We start from the raw sequence: 25,311 nt of genomic DNA, 5'->3' as shown, positions 1-25,311 counted from the left end.
GGTCCGTGTAAGTGGTCGTGTAACTCATAGCTTTTTCCGAAGTTGTCCTCGTCGTTTCGTTTGATCTCCAATCCTTGTACAACCTTCTTAACACTTGTTTAATACTTCATTAACAATCTAGGAACATTATAACTCTTCTCCAACACATCATTGAGCCATCATTAATTCGATACTCGTAAATCTTTCCAAAACACAACATATGCTTTGCCTTCCTTAACAACTTTCGTCTCCTACCTCACATGTCTTTGAAATCTCATTTAGAATCATCAAATGTTATTTCTTACTCATCAAAACATCATATGCAGTGTGCCCTTCGTCAGTCTATTCACTGTGCATGAACGGAAAATTTTCCGAGGTGTAACATTCCGGTGGCTGGGTTTCCTTCTTCGCGTTCGCGAAGAAGTTCTTGCGTTCGCGAGAGGTGGGGACCAGTCGGGGCAGCATTCGCGAGAATAGGCTCACGTTCGCATAGAAGGGAAAGGGTCTGGGCCGGGTTGGCTGACCCATCGCGTTTGCGATGAGTGGACCGGGTCAACTCTCTCGTCCGGGAAGGGTAAATCATACCTAGACATAATTAAAAACTCCATCATTCACTTATTTTGAGCTCTAGACCCTGGATTAAGGAGATTTTTAAAGGGATTTGCAAGGATCATCAAGTAGGTAAGTTTCTAACCTTCTTTTGTTCTAGCCTTCTTTTTACCTTTATATCATTAATTAGTAGGGATTTCCATGTTAGAAATCATGCATGCATTAAGGAGGAATTTGGGAGAATATAAACCCTAAGCTTGAATTTAGGGATTCTTGATTTAAGCATGAGATTGATGATGGATTTGGTCCATTTTTGAGATATATATTCCATAGATGTTGGTTAAACTAATTTGGGTTGAATTTCCTATTTTTCCCTTTTTGGCTCGGAATCCTATTTTTGGTGATTTTTTTTGGGTTCGGAACTAAAGTATAATAATATGGGTATCATTGGATTCGTATGACTTCATAGAATAATAATTTGACTATATTAAACCTGTTTTTGCAACGAAATTACGGTTTTGACCTTCAGGGTTTAGAGCAAGGCTTTTGGTTTGACTTTCTACACCCGAATCTATTATAGGGCAATATGGGTATTGACTCATATTCTTACATATAATCCATGTTATAACAGATTGGGATCGTTCAGAGGCTCTACGAAAGGGCAAGGCTTTGCTGTGACTGTCGGACTCCTATTCTAGGCATGTTGAGACTATGAACCTTAGCTTAATCGTCATGGTTGGTTTAAATTAGACTAATAAGAGAAGATAATGAGGGTAACGAAAGGGGGTCTCAATATTTGTGAGGTGACGAGCACTTTTATCTGGTATCGGTGCCATGATAAGGGTATTTGTGTAATTTTAATTGTCTAGTCTGGTTGGAATGCCACCCTTTGGGTATTAGCTTAGCATAGATTGGTTTGTGTCTGTGAATGGGATATGAGGTTCCTTATTTACTATTTCTATGCTTATTACCTGTGATCATGTGTTCTCATAACTCCTAAATACTCGTTTAAAAGTGGAAAAGAGCTAAAGATTGAGACTTTATTACTTAGCTTGATTACTTACTACTGTGCATGCCATATTCATGTTGTTTATTGTATCTCATGAGCATTTAAGGATACGTGTGTAAAGTCCGAGGGGAAATAGTTCCGGACAGAGTGATGCTAGTGATATGAGCTAGATTGGCCAAGTGACAGGTATTGTGAGCCTATAGCCTGTGCTTGATGATTTGGAAGCCTAAGCGGCTAGGAAACCCGAAGGGAAATGATTTCGGGTTGGTTTATGGACCTCGCGAGTCCCCCATGAGTCACGATTCGTTAAGTTCGAACGTGTGTGTACCAGGACATGGAAAAGGCCTTGCATGGCATTGCATTTCATATCATTGCGTATCATATTACCTCATTGATTACTTAGTTGTGATTTTCTTGAGTTTTTGCCTGATTTACATTAAATGCTTACTTGAAAACTTGACAGACTTGTGCATTAAAAGCTTTCACCTAGGCTTATAACCTGATATTGTTGAGATTATTGTGAATATAGTTTTTTTTTCTACTAATAGCGATTAAGTGTGGAAGTAATAATCGTAGGATAACGCTCGTCTCCATTTTCTTTAGGGTCGGTCAACGATGCTGCTGAGTACACGTTTTTTCCCGTACTCACGCTACACTTGCTGCACCCGTTTTGTGTGCAGATTCTATTCTTAGAACGAGTGGATCTCGGGACACTGCGGTTGTTGAGGAGAGCATCTAGGCGATTCGGGGTGAGCCACTAGTGCGATCCATGACACTAGATCTTCTTCAGTTATCTTTACTTTCTGCCTTTTATTTCCGGACAATTTATGTATTTTCGAGATGTATTCCCAGACTTTTACTTCACTTTTGTCCGTTCTAGTACTAGTGACACTAGATTCGGGGATGATTGTACTTTTATTTTCGTATTTTTTATATTAAGGATATTTAAGATTTAAAATTGACTTGTATGTTTATTCCGCATTATTCCTTTCTTCTTTTGCTTTATATTGGGTTGTGGATGGCTTACTGACTCGAGGGAGTTAATGCCTTCACGGCTCCGCAATTTGGGTCATGACATAGATCTTTCGGAGTTCTCAACCAACTGAATGGAAGCATCAAATGGTATATTAGATTCCTTAATATCGAAATGATTTAATCTGAAAATAACCTTATCAATGTAGTAAGATTGAAATAAAGCCAAACTCCCGCTATCTTTTTTTACATAATACCTAAGATAGTATCAACATGTCCATGTCTTTCATTTCAAATTGACAAGTTAATATTTCTTAATTTTTTTAATGTCTTCCATAATGGTTCCTATAATTAGCATGTCATCAACTTAAAGACATGCTATCACTCCATAATTCTTTGTGAACCTGAAATCCATTTATTTGCTCCATTATGTTTAAAACCATTTGATAATATCATCTTATCAAATTTTCATACTTTTGGAGCTTGTTTAATCCATACAACAACCTTATGATCAATATAACTTTCTTCTTATTTTTAGCCTGAAGCCATTACTTCACGTCTTTTGATCTTCATTCAGATTCATGACAATAGTATTTTATTTATTTCTTTGTCAATACTTTCTTCAACTAAGGACAATATCTGATTGAGAAGAAATAAAAGCAGAATTTAAATTCTTATTCTCAGTAAGTCTTTCACTCTTCCTATATTCAATAGAAGATTCAATTTGCTTATTTTTATCCAAAGAAGAACTAAGATTCATACTACATATTGTCCAGAGTTTAATATACTCTTATCCACAATTATCTTCTTATCATCTTGACTTACAACTCTATAAATGGTCGTTGTAGAATTATCTTAGGTTACATTTCGGTTAGAAATTTATATATTTATAAATGAAATCCTTCATTGGAAAGTATTTCACCTGCTCGGCCATTTCGTAGGATTTTAATTAATTTCCTTTTTCAATGATTTTTCAACGAATCCTTCGTAACCTTTAAAAGTTTCAACATAATTTGATGCATAATAGTAGATTGTACACTAACAAGCTAATTTAATCTGGTCAAAGGAGTAATAGCAATTTAGCTTTAAACACATGTAATTTCTAATCATACATTCAATTTTATATATTCAATACGAGATCATCATATAATAAACATCTACCCAATATTTTATTAAACCAAAAGAGGATAGAATTAAATAAATTAAAGAATAAAGATAAAGTAATAGAACCCGATTATACAACCGAATTTATAATTCATTGCGAACTTCACGTTTTTATCCTGAACCACATCAACATGAATTTAATTTGAAACCATGTCTTTGACCATATAAAGACATACTGACGTACAATTATTAGATTTGAGCCAAAATATTTTTCCAATTTGCATTCTACGGTGCTTCAGTAAGTTTACATGGCCTCTCTGTTTTGTTTCTTCTTGAAGACCAAAGCAAAATCAACATATATTATTTTCTGCTTTCTTTGGCAATCTTTCAAACACCTTATACTTGTTAATTTACTACATCCACTAAAACAATGTGGTGGCTTCAAGTAACTAGAGCATAACTAAGTGGTGAGACCAAAGTCCAAAAACTCCAAACTCCTAAATTAAAATTGCATTGAAATTCTTCTCGAATAACAGTGCAACAACTAATGTTGTGATTTGCAATATACAGGGTTTACGAACACGATCAGTAAATATAGCCTTTTATACTTAGTAGAATGTCGAACAACTTTGAACATCGTCTTTCCCTTTGTCGAACATCATAGTAGACTGATACTTTAATGTTTTTTAAGATTGTTAGAAAAATTGCAGGGATTTCGAAATTGGCTTTATGTCACGACCCAAAATCTCGAGGTCGTGCGAGCACCCACACTATCCCCTTGGTAGGCAAACCCTTCCATTAACTACACCATTTTATTCAACATGCGGAAAGTAAGACTGAAAGATATTTAAGTCATAAATGCTAACAGAATAAGATAAGTGCGTAAAAGTGAATAATACAACCCTAAGGATCTAATATCACTAATACAAGAGCTATTATCACTAATACAATGTCTGAATACTAGAGAAAATCTCATAAATACAAGATAATAATTGTATGAGAGTAAGGAAAAGACAGATATAAGAGAGGAGTCTCCAGGCCGCTGATCTGGCAAGTGGCTCACCCTGGAATCTCCGACAAGTAGCCTCAGAATCACTCGCGAGGTCAGGAAGTAGAACCAGCGATGAAATCTGCACTCAAGAAAAAGTGCAACAAGAGTAGTATGAGTACAAATACACGTACTCCTAGGTATCATAGGCCGACAATAATTAGTTTACACATATAAATGGACAAAATTTAACAGATAGAGTAGATAAACAATCAAGTACAATCATGAAACATGTTCCCCATATATAAGATCAGATGAGGGGTATGAAATGTCAAGTATACAACCAAGAATAGATGAATGAATGTAGATGCAATGCACTGGCCAACTTTCCATATCGGTACACACATGCTAAAGGCAATGCCTCAAAGCCATGACCATCGGGGACCCACAAAGTCCATGTACCTCTGTTCCAGCAAATGACCTCAAACACGAGCAATCTCTCGCTCCGGTAAATGACCTCGGATCACAAGTGCTCATCTCGCTCCGGTAAAGACCTCGGATCACGAGCTCTCATCTCTCTTTTACGCTATCCGGTAAAGAAGTTGGAGGCTACACTCTATCACTTATAATCATTTCAATCATAATCATATCAGATCACATTATGCAATATAGAATGCATTCCATGTATGAAATCAACCTCAAACAACACAACATATCGTGGGATCAACAACAAGTTTCCATGAATACACATCACAATTCGATTCATTCACATTGTCCTTCCTTTCCAGATAATAAGTGAGCTATCAAGAGATAGAGATAAAGCAGTCAAATTTCACAAATGTAACAAACATGGCAACAAGCCTACATAACAACTGTAGAAACCAACCTTGTTGGAATTCACCTCCTTCCATCTACATATTCTTCACTAATAGGAGTCTAACCAATAGGTAAGTCGTAACCTACCTCTAAAGCCGAGTAGGTGCCGCGAACTAATCCGCTAGAGCCTTTCCTTTTCTAATAGCTTCCGAACGATCAAAGTCCCAAGTAAGAATCTCAAAAAGCTCCACAAAAATCATCCCACAAAACTCTCTAGGTCTCAATTTGTGAATTGAACTAAATGGCTTCGGGTTGGGAAATTAATAGTTTCTGATTTCCAGTGACTCCTCACCTGTGAACCATTTCCCACAGGTGCGGCCTCACATCTACGGAGAAATATCCGCAGATGTAGCCTTACTTAAAACTTCATAGTCTCGTACATGTGGACCAAGCCCCGCAGAGGCGAGCCCACATGTGCGGTCCCAAGTCCGCAGATGCGGCACCCCAGAAACTAGCAAAATCTATTTTTTCACCAAGTCCAACCCCAACCCCAACCCCAAAACTCATCCAAGACTTTTCGGATACAAACCAAACTTGCAACGCACTATAAAAACACGCTACGAACCCATCCGTGCCTTCAGAATTCCCAAAAGAGGTCATCTTGACCAGACCAACCCCCCAAACACCCAAAGACAGTGTTTCCAACCAAAGGACCAAAACAACCCCGAGTGCCTCGAGAATCGAACCAACATCCTACCAAGTTATAATCGACCTTCCGAACCTAATGGAACCTATGAAAATCTCAAAAAGACTCATTTACCCGAAAGTCAACTATTGGTCAATACTTTTTCGCTTATTCAACTTAAAGGCTTAGAAATTCCTCAAAATCAACCAAGACCCACCCGATTATCTCGGGAACCTTGATACCCATCCTAACAAGGCAAGTACACTCTAGCGAAGCTAAGGGAAGGGTCAACAGGGGCATAAGAGGTAAATGCCTAAATTACCAAACAGGTCATTACATCAGATGCCAATTATACACCCGTTCGTTCTCGAGTGGAGAAGAAACGGGGAGAAAGGTACCTAAATCGATAAAGAGATTGGGATATCTGTTGGCATATTAGACTCAGTCTCCCATGTAGCCTCCTCAACTAGATGGTGCTTCCATTGAACCATCACTGAAGCTATCTCCTTTGATCTCAACTTTCTCACTTGCCTATCCAATATTGCTACCGGCTCCTCTTCGAAAGACAAATTTTGATCAAAAAATACCGAGTCCCACTAGATGATAAAAGACCTGTCAGAATGATACTTCTTTAACATAGCAACATGGAACTTCGGGTGGACACCCACTAAGCTTGGTGGAAGGGCCAACTCATAAGCGACCTCACCAACGCGTCGAAGAATCTCAAAGGGACCAATAAACCTCGGCTTAGTTTGCCCTTCTTCCCAAATCTCATAACACCTTTCATGGGTAAAACCTTTAATAGAACCTGGTCACCAACCATGAACTCCAAATCCAGAACCTTCCGGTCTGCATACTCCTTCTACCTACTTTGAGCCGCAAGAAGTTTCTCCTGAATCAACTTCACATTATCCAAGGACTCTCTCAACAAGTCCGTACCCCAGGGTCTCACCCCTAATGCATCAAATCAACCAATTAGGGAACAACATCTTCTACCATACACAGCCTCCAACGGAGCTATATCAATACTTTAGTGATAACTGTTGTTGTACGCAAACTCTGTCAAGGGCAAGAACTGGTCCCCATGACCACCAAAATCGATCACACAAGCCCGCAACATGTCCTATAACACCTAAATAGTCCTCTCGGATTGACCATCTTTCTGCGGGTGAAAAACGGTACTAAGATCCAATTGAGTCCCCAATTCCTTCTGCAAAGTCCTCCAAAAATGGGATGTGAACTGAGTGCCTCTGCTTGAAATGATAGAGATGGGAACCCCATGCAATAGAACAATCTCTCTAATGTCGAGGCTTGCCAACTTCTTTGAATTGTAGGTCGTCTGAACTGGAATGAAATACACAGACTTGGTCAACCTATCCATAATAACCTAAATGGCATCAAACTTGCCCAAAATCTTCGGTAGACCAGCCACGAAATCCATAGTTATCCTCTCCCACTTCAACTCGTGAATGGGCATCCTCTGAGTCACACTACCCGGTCTCTATGCTCATACTTAACCTGCTGGAAATTTAAACATTGAGAAAATAACTCTACTATATCCCTCTTTATCCTACCCCACCAATAATGTCAAGTCACAATACATCTTAGTAGCATTAGAATGGGTAATATCTGGAATTATGAGCCTCATTTACAATCAACTTAACCAAACCACCCACACGAGGAACGCAAATGAACCCCTTAATCCTCAAAATACCCTCATCATCAAGAATAGCCTCCTTAGCTTCTCCATATAACACTTATCTTGAATCCTGCACAATTTTGCATCCTCAAATTGCTGAGCCTTAATTTGCTCCAAAAGAGACAACCTCGCCTCAACACAAGCTAGAACCTTGCCAATTTGTGAAATATCAAGCCTCACCATACTATTAGCCAAAGACTGAACCTCCATAGCTAAAGGATGCTCCTCAACAATCAAATGCGCCAAGCTAACCATACTCACTTTCTTTTGGCTCGATGCAGTGTTACAGTTCGCTTTTACGCAGGTGCATAAAAGTTACTACGAGGTTGTTGGTGCTCTAATTGGATTTTAGTAATTTTTAGAGTCGCCACCTAATTTATTATGGAAAACTAGGAAAACCGGGTTAAAAGATTTTTGCAGGTAATAAGTAAAAATCTTTTGGACTAAAGTTCGAGGTAAGGGTTCTGGTGATCCCCTAGGGAAGGTTTTAAGCACCCCAGTATTAAGGATCCATAGAATACGATTGACCTACGAGCTTCAATGTGTGACTAATGTATTTGCTTCAATGTGTGATTAATGTATTTACTTGTTTAAAAGTGTCTAGTTTTCCGCAAAAAATGTCATTCTTATTCACATCATAACTTTCAAAAAATTCAAAAAAAAGTCCCCTTTATAAAAAGGGGTTTGGTTTAGAAAAATCCGCGCAAGTGTTCAACTCACTTTGTTGCCGGACTAGGACACACCCGAGATTTCTCCTGAGTAGAGTCGCTACTATTCTAGTCCTAACAAAATGGGTTTAGTGCTTACGGGTTTATTTTACATATATATACCAAATATGGGATATATTCCCATTCTATACATATATATATATAAGAAAAAAGTCACAAGTTATATTAAGTCCAATTTAAATCATTTGAAGCCCATAGGTCAAATATATTCTAGGTCCAAGTTCATTTGACCATCATTACCCAGTCCAAATACTCTCGGCCCAAAATACAATTTCGTTTTTAGTCCAAATAGTCTTGCGGGCTTCCAGGCCCAATCTATTTTCAAGAAAAAAAAGTGTCCAAGTTTTCAAGTTCAATGGTCCCAACTTGTCAAAGCCCAAATGCTTAAGCTAATTCCTGTTTAAACTTACTCAATTCCCAAAAATCATTTTTCTCAATTCATCAAATTCAATGAATGTGTAACAATTTCATACTTAGAGCAATACGATCATGTTTGTTTTGAAAGGGGTAATCAGCTCATTTTTTAGACTTAAAAATACTTAAATTAGGCAGGATCCCGTTTTGGTTACTACTCCTAAACCGGGGCATTTAAAAAGAAGGTTAGCTTTTGAAATCTCTTGAGTTTTTTTTTTAAAGAGAAAGCTGATTTGTTTTTTATGACACTGCCTAAATTAATAAGTTGTTTTTCCTAAATCCTAACATACACAAGGGTTTCACCAATAATGAGGTTTAATTCACATTTGTACAAACAATCAAATAATAGAAGGGAAAGAGATTTTTCACTAATGGGCTACCAAAGGCCCATTAGGCTATTTTCAGCCATAGCTAGGCCTTCAGTACAATATAGGCTTCCCTTTCAACTTCCAATAGGACTCGATCTGAATTTGGAATTGGGCCTCAGCCTGATTCCTGTTTTGGTAGATGAAGTGACCCAGCAAAGCAAGGAGAGTGTTTTGCACACATAACACAAGGAATACAAAATTCATATCCAAATTTAGATAAGTATATCAAAGAAGAAATAAAGTAGGCTGAACATAGGCTACATAACTGAATCAAATTGAGGCTATGGACTAATAACCTTGAATGATAGACCCAATTTATTTTAAATATGTCAAAGTCATATGGATATATTTTGCATATATTGCCCGTATACACATGTTTATACACTTCTAGGGATATAGAGTAGCCAATAAAAGAAAGCTTTTACCTTCATATTCCCGATGTCGCACCAGATTCAAGGGAGACATGGCAGACACCGGGAAGGACTTAAGCTTAATCCTTAATCGCTAACTAAGCCTCCCTGCCAATGTATATTAAGTGTAAAATGGAGGTATATATGCATATATCAAAGTCTTTGTCTTATCTAAATTAAATACAAGCATAGAAATAGCAAAAACTCAATCATTCACAATCATTTACATCATTGGCAAATAAACAGTCAACACTAAATATCCCATGAGATACAAAGAACCAAAGATAAGGGATCCAAAATAGTTTTCTTATTCAAGTCATTTTTGCATTGGTCAAGTCAAGGTCCCATTGGGTTTGTATTTAAAGATGGGCAGACACAGATGAGACCCAGAACTTCCAGTATTGGCATGGTCATGCCTCAATAGGCTACTAATCTAATTCAGGTTCATTCACCAAACACAGATAGGTAATCAAACAAACTACTCTAGTATTAAAGCCTCGGTCCTCTTTTATTTTTTTAAAAATCCACCCAGGTCTTCATTACACTATGTGTCAAAACACATTGGACAGATTTCCAAGCTTAAAGTCAAGTGAAGTTTAGACAACTGTATCATATGAAGATTGTTTATGCTAAAACAGAGCAAGTGAATACTTTTACAGGTTCACAGAACATAAGGGCCTATCATTTCTATCATACGTTCAAAGCTTAAACATAGTTCACAAAGACATGTTATGTTGAATTTAGCTAATGCAAAAAGGGGTTTTAAACCAAACTCAATTCCCTGCCCTATTGTATTCCCTGTTTAGTAAACTAAACTAATTCAAGAAAGCTTCTTAGTTGATTTTTTAGATTGGATTAACAAATAAAATCAATCCGATTTCTAGCAATTAAGTGTATAACCTCAAGTTATCAAAGTTAGAACATTGACAATACAACATTGTTGATATCAAATCAAGTATCCAGATTTTTTTGAAATGAAATTGTTTTGAAATGAAGTTCATCCTGTTTCAAAGTAGTATCCAACAACTCAAACTAATCATTCTAAATTTCATCCATACTTGCACAAATTACAGCAACAAACTCACACACATAGATAAGATTTCATTTAGAGGCTCAATACCAAGTAGGAAAAGTAAATCATGAACAGGTTATTTCTTTTTTTAAACTCTAGACTCAGTATTTCATTTAGCCAAGGCAAAAGCAGAGAATTCTAACTTCATTTTACCTATATTGCAACAATAACAGCTTATCAGTTGACTGGGAAGACCTCTTCCTAAAAAAAAGAAACAAAGTTCACAGAGTCTAGTTCAAATTTGTAAGGTTACTCAGGTATACCCAAAAAAAATCAATTTTTCCCTAATGAAATAAACAACATCTGTAAATTCATAAAGTAACCAATAATCCTCAACAAACAGACCCAAATTAAAAGCAACAACTCAACCATAATTCATCTTTCTCTGAAATAGTTCACTCAAAATTATACCTAACTAAATAGGTTTACAAGTCAAATTCAAATGTGCCAACAACTTCACACAATAACCCTTTAAGGTCCGGTTTTATTCTCAACTTAAAACTATCCATTCATTCTTATGTTAAGTGGCACAGAAATTCTTTGGTTTCAATCACACATAAACTAGTCAAATGGACTTAATCTGATTAATAAACCCACATCCTTTCATTCATTCAGACATTACACATAGCTACTCAAATAAAGAAGTGAACTGTCTAAGCCTATTTAACTAAATCTATTACCCTTAGCTAATACTTTATCAAACAAGCAATGATTTATCTTAGACACATATATCAAATCTTAAACTGACCCCTAATGACATACTCAAATCACATTAGCAGACAAATATTAAGCTAACGAACAAATAACTAACTGAAATAGAATTGCTGCGAAACTAAATAAAAAAGAAGAGTATTACCTTGTGGATGTGCAGCCAGGAAGAGACGAGACTTAGATGCTCCAAAACCTCAAAATACTCAGCCCAAAACACGAACCACACAATAACAAACCAAAATAATATTTGAAAAATACATAAAAAAAAAACCCCCCAACGTATACTCGGATTAATTATGACGCACCCAACCTTTGCGGGCAACCTATTACCCCCCTGGCCTTGTTTTTTCTGTATTTTTGTACCCTTTTTCGGCCATTTTTGTGTCAACCAGAAGCAGCAGCGTGTGAGGGTATAGAAGCTGCTTAAAATCCAACCAAATACACCTCAAATCTCAACCAAACAGCCCCAAATTTCAGGTTTCGAATTCCTCTCGATGTTTCAGTTCTTTTGAGAAATTACCCATTCAAATCGAAGTTCGTTTGTGGTAACCCGAAACTTCAAACTCGAAGCTTCAATGGAGCTCGTCAATGGCAGACTACTTTGCTTTGAATTTTTCACCTTTCCATGGTTATTACGTCCTCTAGCTTCGACGTTCGTCTCCAATAGGTTCAATCCAACAAATGAATCCAAAAAGCACTAGCTCACCTTTCCGGCTTCTTTAAAATTTCAACAATGGAGGTTTTCAAAACTTTATCACTTCCAAGCTTCTTTAATCAGTCAATAAAATGAGTTTTAGCTCCAATCTATCATGACAAGCGGATTTCAAAAACACATGGGCTACACCCAAATTTCAATCCGCAGCTTTCGGACAATGAATAAACCAGCAATGGTGGTTCACGTTTTCAAGCCCACATTCAGTTTTCAAATCTTAAAGTTCACTTAGGTTCAGCTCAAATTCATACTTCAAACAATAACTCCCAACCTAAATCACAAAAATCAAATAGATTTGCATAGATCTAAATCACGTTTTCAACAAAAAAAATTGAACTTTTAGATCTGTTCGTGACTAATATAAACTCAAACAATGACACACTACTTCAAGAAAATCACCAACAACAGTGGTTTCTATTTAAGATTTTCTGATTTTGCAATTTTTTTTGAAGTTATCAATCCAAGAAAACCTGAGCAAACTGAAAAAAAATGATGAATAAGAAGACTGGCCGCGTGTATCACACCTAACAATTAAAAGGTGGGGGTCGTGTAAAAATAGCTGAAAAAGAGTACAAAAATACAGAAAAAATAAGGCCAGAGGGGTAATAGGTCGCCCGCAAAGGTTGGGTGCGTCATAATTAATCCGAGTATACGTGTGGGGGGGGGGGGGGGGGGGGGTTATGTATTTTCCCAAAATTTTAACTCTAGTTTAGAACAAATACCCTAAGTATTTTCAGTGCTTACAATACAAAACAAATTTGATTTGTAAGATATTTAGATTTTTTTTTCTATATTTCTATTTGTGTGTCTCTGTCTCCTCAAATACAAAATGGGAACCCCTTTATATAGGGGTGAAACCCTTTCAAAGTCCAAATCCCATCGGTGTGGGACAAACAAGTTTTACCAAAAAATAACACTTAAACAATGAAATTAACGACTAGGATTTGCAAAATAAAACAAGGGATGGTCAGATTTTGACTTGAAACGGGTCGATCTAAGTTAAATAACCCAGAACTAATGAAAATAAGTTCGTACATATAGTCACTTGCTAAGAAAGATACCAGATCTTCGTTGACTTGAAGGAAAAGGTGGGAAAACAAAGTAAGAAGTAAAAGATTTTACCTTGGTGCGATTTCTCTAGAAATTGTTAAATAAAATTGGTTATGCAACGGTCAATGGAGGCTTATACCTCTGTATTGTTTCCATTAATGGCGAGACACGAAAATAGTACACTGTGGCGCTAGGGTTAACCCAAGAAAGGAAATGAGAGAGAAAGAGAAGGGAAAGGATGCGTTTGGCTTGCGTGAATGAGGAATGAAGGGGGTATCCCCTCCCCCCCCCCCCCCCGACCCTCCCTTTGTCATGCACGTGCTGGGCCAGGTTGGCTCTTTGTGAGTTGTGCCTGGCCCAATTGATTTTAAACAAGAAATGGGCTGCTATGTATGCGTATACCCATATACATTTGATATACATGTATACACGTGTATATCATCGTATATAGGTATATATACATATTTAACATAGATTTCGCAAATTTCTTTTGCTATTAATTTCAATAAAATAAACCATTTCAAACATAGCCCTTTAGCCAAATAAAAATAGCAATTTTCAAAAATAATCTCAATTATGCCACCCAATGAAGTCATAAGAAAATTAACGAGCAAACTTTGCAAAAATTGCCTCCATCCCAGACATGATTTCAAATTGATTGGTGATTGGACTATTAATTGATTATTTCAATTATAACCATTTTAAAATCAATTATCCTCAAAATTACCTTACAATAACAAATAAATTATTTATGCAAAAAAAAATGTAATTAGATGAGGAGTAAAATGATTAGTTTATTAGTTAATCAAATTCCTTGGATTTTAAAAAGAGTAAAATACCTACAATTTTATCATTTTAGCCATTTAAACAATTAAGTAAATAATTATAATGAACTTGTAAAATGTAACAATTAATTTATAAATGACCTATAATTTTTGTAGAAATTATCTTACCATTCTAAATAGTAAATTATTATTTGAATAATATTTATAAAATCATTTTATTTCCAAGAAACAGGTATTTTGCTTTGCTTGGAATCCAAGGACTCTGAATGATTAAATAAATTTCGGGAGGTCAAAAATTTGGTGTCAACAACTGCCCCTTCAGTGTCCGGGGATGGCAAAGTCATTCCTGAGCAACGAAATTTGACTAACCCTAATTTTTTACTGACCCGGCTCATCCCTTTCCTCATTTTTTATGCAATTTTCAAATATATGGCCGGACCCGGGTTTCCAGGTTTCCTACATATCTCAGGTTACATGAGAATTCAGGACATTTGTAGTTCGACTCAATTATGACTTCTAAATGCAATTTAAAGTAAATTCTCAGATCTTTCGACTGTCAACCTGGGAAGTCCGGTGTGATTGGTAAGAGTGTGACCGACTCTCTGGCATTGAGTCCGCCTACATATCCCTGTTCTTGGGGATTAAGTCACTTGTAGTTCGATTTGATGAGTGGAAAAAGATATCCCTTAAGCGGGAAGGCCTTTGTGTATTCCGGTGTGTGTCCGACCGATTACGGAATAATAAAAACAGACAAAGCACATAAGTAGTTTTGTGTGGCTGAGCATGGTGAGGAGTGATCTTCCAAGTCTAGGCCAGAGATCTATCTCGACCGGCTGGGTAAGAAAAAATTTCACGTTTGTTTCGCAATCTTTTTGGATTTGATTTGATCGACCTGCTCTTTGGCGGCTAACAAATCTGTTTCCATCTGCTGAGTAACGTTGAGTTTTGGATGACTAATATCGCGGTCATCTGACCAGATTTACATCATTTTGTCTCTTGAGCGAACACTACGGTCTCCTGACTGGTTTCACATCGCTTTGCGGTCTTGCTATATCCAGCAATTTGTATGCATCGCCTTCTTGGCAATTGAAATAAATGCCCTTTTGATACGTTTATGTGAATGGCTCTCTTGGCATGTTTGTATGAATGGCCCTCTTGGCATGTTGTATGAATGGCCCTCTTGGCATGTTGTATGAATGGCCCTCTCGGCAATAGGAAAATAAACGTGCAATGGCCATCTTGGCAGTTTGTAATATGATGGAGATAACAGATATGGCCCTTGCGGTTGGATGATCTTTCTTTCGTCTGTAGTGTGGGTTGTAACCCTCGTGGTCGAATATGCCCTTTTGTCTTTGTCATGACTCTTTTGGTCGAGTATGTCTTTACGCTCATTCATTGTGACTCTTTTGGCCTAATACGTCTTTCTTTCACCCTTTATGCCGGTTGTGACCCTCTTGGTCAGGTATGCCGTGTTGTTTTACTATGACCCTATTGGCCGGTGATTTTACCATTATGGCCTTTTGTTCTTTGTGGGCCCGTATGACCAGGTGTTTGCCCTCATGGCGTTTCGATCCTTTGTTAGCCCTTTTGGCTGGATATTCACTCTTATGGCGTTTCCGCTCATTTTGTAGCCCTCATGTCTAGATATTTGCCCTTACGGCGTTTGCTCCTTTCATAGCCCCCGCGGCTAGATATTCAACCTTCATGGTATTCTGATTTTCCCTTACCCTTTATGGCTTTTATCCTTGGTGGTAGTAGAAGCTTTATGGCCTTTGTGGCTAGATATATATTCCGGAAGCCGAATCTCAGTAGCGGTCTGGACTTCCTTTAGCGAAACGTTTCCTGCATATGAAGCAAGGTTAGCAAAAGGGTCATCTTTCGATGTTCTGGGGACCTGCATTAGAAATGGGTTAGTTGTTTCCTATTTCAAGTTGATCCGTGCTGCCGGCGCTGTCACATCCTCAGTTTTCTGGACCCGAAACCCCTTTAGTTCCGGAATTCGAAAGATAAAACTATTCTCATTATACAGAAAATTTATTTTTGCAATGCTACCATAAATGTATCTAATTTGTGGAAAAACAAAAGCAATTTTAATTGTCATGACATGTGCTTTGAATGAGGGAGATCCTTTCTTCCATGATTGGGGTTTTGTCTTCCTTATACAGAATTCTGCCCCAGTTTAAATCTCGATCTAGGAATCCTCATGCCGAATTTTTCGGATTTCTGCCCCAGTTTAGCCTTCTGGGTTAGCTGAATTTTGTATGGCGCGAATTTTTGAGACCTCTCAAAAATTCTGCCTAGTCAGGCATGCAGCAGTCCTTGCTCCTTTGTGAAGTCTTATCTCTGAGGCTTCCTATGGGCTTTCTTGAATTTTTCTTTTGACACGACCGAGCTCAAAGAGCGCCTACACATCCTCTTGCAGCAGGAATTCTAGTCGAACGTAGTTCAGAATAAAAAAAATAATGGACTTTTGGTTTTTAATAATAAAGCGATCGGGTCCCAAACGGACTGCCTACGTATCCCACTGTGGGAAAATCAGGTCATTTGCGTAGTTCATGTTACAAAAGGTGTTTTGTTTTGCCTATCTATTACAAAACGATTACAAGCAAAAGGAAACAACTAATACAAGTAAATAGAATAACCATTACAAGCAAAGAGGACCATTACAAACTAGGAAACTTCTTATTTATACATAGTAGCGCTTGATTGCATCTGAGTTGATCGGCTTTGGCCACATTGTCTGTGATGATAGACTCGGGCACACCGAATCTGCATATGATGTGGTTTCGCACGAAGTCCGCCACCACCTTCTGTGTTACTAATTTGTGAGACGGTGCTTCCGCCCACTTGGTGAAATAGTCAATGCAACCAAAATGAACCGGTGGCCATTTAAATCTGCGGGTTCAATGGGTCCAATGACACCCATGCCCAAGCAACGAAAGGCCATGGTGAGTCCATAGCATTAATTTCACTTAGAGGGACCTTGATCAGATCACCGTGGATCTGGCATTGATGGCACGTTTGCACATATTTGCAGCAATCACTCTCCATGGCCATCCAGTAGTACCCTGCTTGTAGAATCTTCTTTGCTAGTACGAATCCATTCATATGAGGCCCATATGTCCCAGCATGTATTTCTTCAAGAATCTTGGTGGCTTCGTCGGCATCTACACATCTAAGTAGGCCCAAATCCAGTGTCCGTTTGTTCATCATTTCGTTGTTTATGAAGAAACAATTCGCCATTCTTCCGATGGTCTTCTTTTGTACATTTGTAATGCCTTTGGGGTACACCCGTCATTCCAGATACATTTTGATGTCGCTGTGCCATGGCTTGCTATCCGGCTCAGCTTCCACATGGCAACAATAGGCATGTTCTTCTTTCAGACTTATCCTTAGTGGGTTGATGTGACTGCTTTCAGGATGTTGGATCATCGATGCTATTGTGGCCAGTGCATCAGCAAATTCATTCTGAGCCCTTGGCGTATGTCGAAACTCAATCCTTCTAAATTTCTTGCACAATCTTTGTGCCAAGTTCACATATGGTAAGATCTTTTCATTCTTAGTGGCCCATTCACCTTATACTTGATGAATCGGCAGGTTGGAATCTCCGGTAACCAGTAATTCATCGATGTCTATATCCATTGCTATTCTGAGACCTAAGATGTAGGCTTCGTATTTAGCCATATTGTTAGTACAGCAACATTTGAGCTTGGCAGCCACGGGGTAGTGTTGCCCATTTTCTGATATCAAGACTGCTCCAATTCCAGAACCTTTGTAATTCACTGCTCTGTCAAAAAATAGCTTCCAACCAGTATAAGATTTTATTGCTTCTTCTTCTATGGCCAACACCCCTTCGTCCGAAAAATAGGTGCGAAGTGGCTCAAGCTCTTCATCCACTGGGCTTGTGGCTAATAAGTTAGCCAAAGCCTGCCCTTTGATGGCTTTCTGAGCAATGTACACAATGTCGAACTCACTCAATAGCATTTTCCATTTGGCCAACGTCCCGATGGGCCTGGGCTGATGGAATATGTACCTCAATGGATCCATCTTGGATATGAAGCGAGTGGTGTATGAACATAAATAATGCCTCAATTTCTGATCTACCCAAGTTAAAGCACAGTAGGTTTTTCCACCAGCGTATATCTTGCCTCACAGGCTGTGAACTTTTTGCTCAAATAATAAATGGCACACTTCTTTTTCCCTTCTTCATCGTGTTTTCCTAACACGCATCCAAAGGACTTTTCAGCAACTGACAAGTATAGCAGCAATGGGCTCCCAGGCCTTAGCGATACCAAGACTGGTGGGTTGGACAAGTATCTCTTAATAGTGTCGAGTTCCTGTTGGCATTCCTCTATCCATTTTGTAGGAGCATCCTTTTTCAAAAGCTTGAGGATGGGCTCTACAATGATGGTGGATTGAGCTATGAACCGCCCAATGTAATTTAACCTTCCTGGGAAACTCATGACTTCTTTATTAGTTTAGGGAGGAGGCAATTCTTGGATTGCTTTGATCTTTGTTAGGTCTAGCTCTATGCCTCTTCGGCTGACTATGAACCCCAGTAGCTTTCCAGCCAGTACTCCCAATGCACATTTGGCCTGGTTCAGTTTTAAATTAAACTTCCGGAGCCGGTCGAAGAATTTCCTCAAATGCATGGTATGCTCTGAACACTCCCTTGAATTGATAATGACATTGTCCATATAGACTTCAATCTCTCTATGGATTATGTCGTGGAAAATAGTAGTCATTGCTCTCATATATGTTGCGCCGACATTCTTGAGGTCGGAAGGCATTACCCCGTAATGGTACACTCCCTATGGGGTGATGAAGGTTGTTTTCTCGGCATCCTCTCTATCCATTAAGATATGGTGGTAGCCGGCGAAACAATCCATAAATGATTGTAGTTCTTGCCTTGCACAATTGTCTATGAGTATATGGATGTTTGGGAGTGAAAATTATCCTTTGGGCTGGCCTTGTTAAGATCTCGATAATCCATGCAGATTCTTATCTTGCCGTCTTTCTTGGGCACCGGGAATATATTGGCTAGCCATGTGGGGTATGATGTCACTTCCACCACTCTAGACTCAATCTTTTTCTCCACCTCGTCTTTGATTCGGATAATAAGATCTGATTTGAATTGTCGGGTTTTCTGCTTTACTGGAGTAAAATACTCATTGATGGGTAGCCTGTGAGATACTATGCTGGTACTTAGCCCTGGCATGTCGGCGTATTACCATGTGAAGACATCCACATACTTCCTTAGTAAACTCATCAATTCTTCTTTGAGAAGGGTGTCTAGGTGTGCGCTTATCCTTCTTTCTTTGACATCCTCTTAATCGCCTAGATTTATGGCTTCTTCTCATTCTTCAATTGTTCTACTTCCTCTGTGAGACCCTCGGGTAGCATTGTGGTCTCATCGTATTCCTCATACTCTTCTTCTTCTATGCTGCTCAACTCATTCGTTTTGCAGCATGTCATGACATTTAAGGTTGCTTCATTGTTTTTATTACTGAAAAGAAATTCAAGGTGAAATATGTTAGCATAAGCCATGCATGTAACAAATAAAACTGTTTTGATAAATCGAGGCTCTCATTAATTTAAAATATTTAGAAGTACAAACTGTGGTCCTGGCTTAGGTCAAGCCATTTCCATTTTTTAAAATATTACGAGGTATGTAAGTGACAAAAAGGGGTGAGTAATCGGGCCTCGACCGATTCTCCCTATTTTCGAAAATAAATTCATCTTTCTCTACCAAAGAGCCAGTAGTGGGGTAGAGGTCCAGTTGGATAGCTGCTCGCCCGGTTCTACCTCTCTGATGTTGGTTGCTTCAGCATATTCTTCTAGAATCACGGACCAATCTTTCTCTTGGAATAACATCCTTATCCCTTCTTCAACGTTTAACATCCTCAGGCATAGGCATTCTCTGAGGAAATGACTGGTACAGATTTGGAATGGGTTTGCAGAGGTCTACAACCTCTCATTTCTTCTTGGTAGGCACCTCTTCCTCTGTTGGGATATAGCCAAGCCCAAAGCAATAATTATCTTGAAGGATAGGAATGGGCTCAGTTATTCCCTGCAGATTCTTCCCTAAACCTTTTCCAGGTTCAAACCCGTTTAGAATCATCGTGGAAGCAATCATTTTATAAACTGCTGGCATGGAAGTTTCCAGGGAGTCTATCTTGTGGGCTGCTCCCACTAACTCCATGACATGGAAATATGTTCCTTTGGGTGCGGCTTCAATGACAGGTACAGAATTTTCTGGATAATTGTGCATGCTGGCTTCTTCATGGATCACCACTTCTTCTTCTTCCTAGACGAACTTGACAGATTGATGAAGCGAGAAGGGTACTGCCCCTGCCATGTGGATCCATGGTCTTCCTAGATGCAAATTATAATTGGCTGGTATTTCCGTGACTTGGAATTTAGTGGTGAACTCAGCATGTCTTATTTGAATATCCACATAAACTACTCCAGTGGAGTCACAACGTCCTCCGTCAAATGCTCTTATGTTAGTATGGCTTTGACGAACCTTTCCAAGGTCATACCCTAGTTGAGTTAGGGTAGATTCGGGGAAAATGTTAAGCCTCGCTCCATTATCAATTAATACCCGAGTTGCCACTTTGTTGCGGTATATGATAGTGATGTGCAGCGCTTTGTTGTGATTTATGCCTTCCTTGGGAAACTCTTTCTCTGTGAAGGCGATTTGATGTTCCTCTATAACATGGGCGACCATTTCGGCTAGATTTTCACTGTTTGTTCCATCTAGGACATGAGCTTCCTCCAACACCTTCATTAGAGCCAGGCGATGTTGAGGTGAACTTTCCAGCAATGCCAGCACCGATATTTAGGCCGACATTTTCTTTAAATGCTCAACAATGGAGTATTCCTGTGGCTGCATTCGGCACCAAAAATCTTCGGCTTCACCTTCAGTGATAGTCCTTTTCTGATTTCCCTCCCTTCGGGGTGCCCTTGGGATAGGTCTTTAGGAGTATAACATATTCCTGATCTTATGATATCATGTGCGGTGGCAACTTGGACTACAAACTCTTTGCGAGGTGGCGCTGGAGCTACTTGAGCAACGTGTGCTATCACCGATGTAGGGATTAATACTTTAAATTGCGGACATTCTTGCAAAGACAGTGACGCTACTGTGCGATCCAGTTCTTTCATAGAATCGCAGATTGTGGGCCTTCCTACGACCCAGTCTTCTTCTCTCTCAATCATGTGAATCACATTGTTGTCATGATTTGGCAAAGATTGTTGTTCACATTTGAAGGGTCCATTTGGAGTACAATTTATTTTTGGTCAATCAGATCCTATATCTTGTACTTGAGGTTAATGCAATCATCAGTGTTGTGTCCTATACCATTTGAGTGATAGGCACATGTTTGGTCAGCTCGGTAAAATCAGTTCTTTGTTCTACCGAGATGTCGATATTTCCGTCCGGAGTATATGTGTACACAACATTGCATTGCATATATATTTCATACACTATTGCATTGGAATTGACAATAGAGTCGTTTGTCAATGATATTGCGATTTATAAGTGACAAATAAGAAGGGACATAAAGTTTTCTATAGTAGAATATAAGATGTGATAATCAAGGGACAAGTAAAGGAAAGAAAATAGTATGACGAGATAAGTTACAACAGAAGGACAAAAAGAGTTTTGGTATGTATGAGATAAATAAAATAGAACGAACCAAAGGAAGGAAAGTTTACGAATAGGATTAGATGTTCATACACGAATCGCACAAGAACGGTTATGCAACCTGCAAGTATTTACATGTCGAGAATGAAACTAATTGGATACTTAAAAAGAGGAGTAAGAGGTAAGCAAGAATAGTGTGTTTGTGATACTCTGGGTCAGTTGAGGGAAAATACATGGTAAATTGAGTCGAAATGTTGAGTTGGAATTATCATTACGGACAAATAGGACAACTATTCTAAATATGATACGAGTATATGTTATATGTTTCCTACGATAGCCCTGGGGTGTGTTAGATTACTTACGAATTCCGATAGGATCATCGAATAAAGGGGGTTTTACCAGAAGAATATTATGTCTTGGAACTTTCATTTTTGTATCATTGTGGTTATAGAGAATTTCCAATAGTTTACCAGAGGATTATGAAATTCTCAAAAATTATGAAGCCTTTAATGAGCCGACGAAGGACACCTACGACAGGACATCTCGGATTGAATTTGTCTAGACTCTACAGATGTGAATCAATACCATTATCATGGTCATATGGGAGAAAGGAAGTGGGAGAGATTTGCAAACCATGTGAGACTTAATACCATTATTGAGCAAGAAAAAGGATCGACGAGTCCAAGTATCAAGGAGGGTCATATCAAGAAAGTGACTCACTTATATCTCTTGAAAGTATATTCCTGAGGAATCAATGGAGTATTGCAACCGAGAGTTATTACTAAGAAGGAAACTCATTTTTAACTATTCAAAGGGAATGTTATAGATAGTGCATGTCAGAGGATTAAAATGATGACTCCAAGAAGGATGTACGCTGCGGACTATGCGGCCTAAATAAAGAGTGGAAGTAGACCTATAAGAATTAGAAGAGAGAACAAGAGGAACCAATATGCGATGGTAAACCTACCCAAAGGAAAGACAGCTCCTATTCTACAGAGTTACTAGAAAGATGACTCCAAAACAAGAAAAACTCGACCTAAGCTTCAAATGTAGATAGATATAGTAAGTTGCAGTCAATTACAGAAGTAGCTAAGTTATCACCACTTTCTTTGGAAATTCAATATTAACTGAAGTCAGGTGGAGAATGGTATTAAGTTAAGCAAGGAAAGGCACAACATGATAGAAGAGTAATTGATTCGTCATAAGATCACCATAACCAGTATACCTATACAAGACTAGTTTAACATTAGAGGACGAATGTTCTAAAGGGGGGAAGGATGTTACATCCCGTGTTTTCATGCATTGGAGAGCGTGCGAGTTAAATGACATTAGTAATGGAAGCGAGGTTACCCCTCAAGCATATAGGTGGTTAGAGTGATGGTACAGATGTATCCTAAGGATTAGAAGTTAAACCAATCGAAAAAAATAAGTTTCGTCGAGGTTCCAGATTTATTTGAATGAAATACAGTCCAAGCTATAACATCCCTTATTTTTGGACCAGGAAATTGAACCGTCCAACATAAGCAAATTTTACCGAGGCCATAGGATTTGGTCATATTCAAGCATAAAAATCAAGAACTCGGTGTATACAAGGAATGAAGTCCCGAAATGATTTAAGATGGAAAAGTGTGACGACGATGATTGCAAATAATATTTTATGTATGGCAAAGAGGCTATGGACTAGAGTTCTACAACATGATTTATGATAATGAGTATATGAAGTGTGTTAGAAGTGATTAAAGTTAAGTGAACTCAGATTAGGAAATTAATTAAGATTACTGGATAATTATTATGTGGACCTGTCCACGTGTATCAATCATAAGTGGGCAACAAGTGTATGATATTTATGCTCATAAGGTTATGTGGCAACACTAGTGATATCTTAATGAAAGTTTGGCCAAGACATTACACGTGTAAAAGATAAGGATTCATTAATTTCTATTGATAGAAAGTTTGGCCAAAGACTTTACAAATATATTGTTTCACTTTCTTGATATTCCCTGTGATATAAGGGAGGCAGCAATCTGATTTTTGTTGATAGAAACAACGTTTTCTCCATTATCTAAAGAGATAAATTATATTTCCTCTAAAATAGATTTGAATTGGTCAACTTGATACCAATTTGAGATTTGAACGTTCACAAGACTATATGTATAATTGAGTGACTCTTTTTCACGAGGAGTAGAAGTAGGCAGCAACGTGAGTCCCAATTTCGCCGAAGCACGGTAAAAAAAAAAATTCTCAAGAACAACATATGGGTTTTGCTCACCGCTTCAATCTTGTTGTTCCATTTTATCGTGTTGTTGACTCCGGGCTTTCTTCGTAATGAAGTAAGGTGGAAGAATATTAAATCTTGGCATATAAGGTAAGAAATCCTCTTTCCTAGATGTATTTGAGTTATCCGAGTCGTATCTACGTTTCTAGATGAAAGAATTACGAAACCGATATCGGAAATCGGATAAATTGTTATTGTTATCACGTGGGCTGTTTGGTGGTTGTTATGAATTATTTTGTGGGCTGGAATATCATGGGATTGGTTGTAGTTGTTTTTGTTATGTTTGTTGTTATACTATGTATATACGGAAATAAAGAAGTGTATACAAGCATCGGTATAGGAATTTAATTGGGCTGTTTTGGAAGTGATTTAAGAATGGATTTGATTCTATTTGGGCATGTATTTGTGATATTGATGTTAGTATTAGGATTGATATTTTGACTAAATTGGAATCATGAGGATTATTAAGTTTTTAAGGAAGATGCTACCCGAATATCGTTAGATTTCTAAGTAATTAAGGATTGGTTTGAAAGAGTATCCTAATTTGATTATTGGCATATTTGATATTGTTTGTAGATTGGTGAAGCCCGAGACCTAAGTTATGGTTAACTTGAGAAGCGACAAGGTATGTTAAGGCTATTCCCTTTTCTTCTTTTGGCATGGTCTATATGGAACAAACGGACGACAAACGTATAAACTCCAAAGAATTTTCTATTCATAAATACTAGAATGGCTAATGTTCTTGATTTCCAGAAGCTATTGCATTATGTCCTGATACGTGCCTATGATTCCTGAAGTCCTATTTTGATATTATAATCCATAGTGACATTCTAGGGTATTATGCTTCCAGGTTATTCAAAGAGTTTCAGAAATAATCTTATGAGTCTCACTTGCATTCATTTTCTTCTATATATATGTAAAACTATCCCTTCTTTTCTTTTTGGAATGAATTACATAAACGAGCGAACGATGAACATACATGACTCCAATGAATTCTAGTTCTTAGCGGTACTTGACATGACAGTTGTCTTTGATTCTCAAGTGTCGGTTCATTCTAATCATTCTATTAAGTCACAGATGATGATATAGTTTGCATATGGTTGCTCATGATATTCTACTCGTGCATGCTGTTAATATATCATTCACCGAGTCCCGGTCTGGGTACGTATTCGTGCACAGTTTCATTGCATTATTTCACCGAGTCCCTCACTAGAGGGCCGGGTACGGTATATATATATGATTACTTCACCGAGTCCCTCAATAGAGGGCCGGGTACGGTATATATTTATATTTCACCAAGTCCCTTACTAAAGGGCCGGGTATGGTATATATTTACA

Source organism: Lycium barbarum, chromosome 6 (genome assembly GCF_019175385.1).
Source record: "Lycium barbarum isolate Lr01 chromosome 6, ASM1917538v2, whole genome shotgun sequence".
NCBI lineage: Eukaryota > Viridiplantae > Streptophyta > Magnoliopsida > Solanales > Solanaceae > Lycium > Lycium barbarum.
This window is presented reverse-complemented; position numbering follows the sequence as displayed.